Consider the following 2,465-nt stretch of genomic DNA (forward strand, 5'->3'; position numbering starts at 1 on the left):
GCCCTGATGCATTCATTCGCTCAATTTAAAATGCCTTAATAATTGTTCAATCATTAATGATGCTTCTTTAAAATAAAATATTGAATGAGTTTTCTGCATATGCTTGATGTGTCCCCAAAATGAAACATTTTTATTACCCTCTCTCTTTCTAAATATGTTTTAGGAATCTTTTTAACAATTAAATTCGAATTACAATGTTAAGGACATGGATAATGCTTGTAATTGTTAATCTATTATTATTATTATTGGGATGCTATTTTTTAATTTTACATAAATATTTTTTGTTATAAAGAAAAAATAGCCCCTTATATTAAATATAAAAAAATGTTGTTTATAACCTTAGTTTTTTTATATATTAAAATTAGAATAAAAATAATTTCTCACTACATTACGGTTAGAACAGGCGTGTACGCAGCGGGGGGGGGGAGGGTGATAGGGGGGCAAATCCCTCCCTCCAAGCCAAAAAATGCAGATGCCGGATATATTTTTCAAAAATATTATTGTTTATATTTCTTAATATTTATTCCTATCTCATATTAAATATTTAATTACATTTAATTATCACATTATCAATTAATTTCGATTTCAAGTTTTCCGGCGTAATATTTACTTATTATTTTCAAATTTTTAGTAGCGTAATATTTATCTATCATTTTCAAATTTCTAGTCAAATAATAATTATTTAAACTCCTTGTCCAACAGGGAGGAAGAAATTGCAAGCTTGTCCAGCGAGATAGAGTCTTCGCCATCAAGCAGTAACAGCTTATATGGAGTGATAAGAGCCGATTATTTGCTATTACTGAAATATCACAATGGCCTGAAAGAAATATTTCCTCAGAAGCAAGAAAATTATTGGATTCAATGCTTATTCCAAATTTTATTTCTCATTAGAATGTATTATTTTATACAACTATTTTATATTACTTTTCAAAAACATGACATTGACTTGATTAAGAAGATGAGAATAGCGGAGAGCATTTTATCAGAACTCAAGGAAATTAGGGCTAATGTTGATGAAGAATTTCATATTTTATTGTTGAGTCAAAAGGAGAGCTATACGTGTTTAATATTTGTCTCCCTCGACTTGCTGCAAGGCAAGCTCATCGTTAAAACATTAATATAGGATCAGTAGAAGAGTATTATAAAACAAATGTTTCCTATCTTAGATATATTTATAACCCAAATAAATGAATGGTTTTTAATTCATCATGAAGCACTTACCAATCTGCAGATATTACTTACACAAAAGCCTTACCAACTTTTTTCAGATGGTGATAGAAAAAAAATATATTTGTTAGATTTTTATCATGAAGATGTTAAAGTATCTTATGATGCCTTATTAGCTTAATAACTATGTTTATAAAATTAACTATGGTTGATATCCCAAAAAATTCTATGAATACTTTGCATTTCAAACACATTTTAGATTATATTCCCAATGTATTAAAAGGGTCTATATATATTAGCAACTCTTCCCATTAGTAAACTAATGAGAGAACATTCTTTTTTAAGAAATAACAGAGCCCTGCAGAGGTACCATTTGCAGGACACGGCCCGGATTTTTTTAAAATTAATTATACTTCTTTTTCATTTTTATAGCTAATAATAATGATTTCAAATATAGGTGGTTTTAAAAATACAACCCGGCCCGGATATTTTTTTAATAAAATTTTCAGACTCTACCCGGGTATATTTAAAAAATTAAAATACGGTCCGGACCCAGATCTCTGAAAAACATACCAAGAAGTACAACTTCTGAAAGTAGATTGAAAGGTTAAGATCTTTTGAATATTCATAGGCATTTGACGACAAGCAAGGATGAGATAATTGAAAAATTAGCTCAATCTCAACGAAGATTGAATTTTACATGTAAATATATAACATACAAAATACAATTAGAAACTTTTTGTGTATTAATTTATATTTCCAACATTTAAATTTTTTACATATATAAATTTTAAAGGCTCAAAAACAAATTTCTATTTTGGGTCATTTAAGTGATTCATATAGTGGTTATATTCACTTTGTATTTTATAATTCACATTTATTTTATAGTTTTTCCATACCGCCAGATATATCCGTTTAATTTAATTCATATTTATTTTATAGTTTTTTATATGACGGTTAATACATATAATTTATTTATAATTCACATTAATTTAAAGTTATGTATTAGAAATAGTTATTAGTTCTAAATAATTTATGCTTGATATTTTTAAAAAACAATAATATTTCTTAAAAAATTTCTTATCCCCCCCCCCCAGACCAAATTCCTGCGTACGCGCCTGGGGTTAGAATTATACAATTAACAATTATTATTTTTCATTTAGTATTTTTCATTTTTATAAAAATAAATTTTGAAATAATTAAGTCTGTCTCACAATATTAAATATTTCGATCAAATTTAAAAAATAAAATTGTAAAAATATTGATTGATTTTTTTAAAATAGTGGTGATATAAATCG

This window comes from Gordionus sp. m RMFG-2023, chromosome 2 (assembly GCF_954871325.1).
Source record: "Gordionus sp. m RMFG-2023 chromosome 2, tfGorSpeb1-WG-v2, whole genome shotgun sequence".
Classification (NCBI taxonomy): Eukaryota; Metazoa; Nematomorpha; class Gordioida; order Chordodea; family Parachordodidae; genus Gordionus; species Gordionus sp. m RMFG-2023.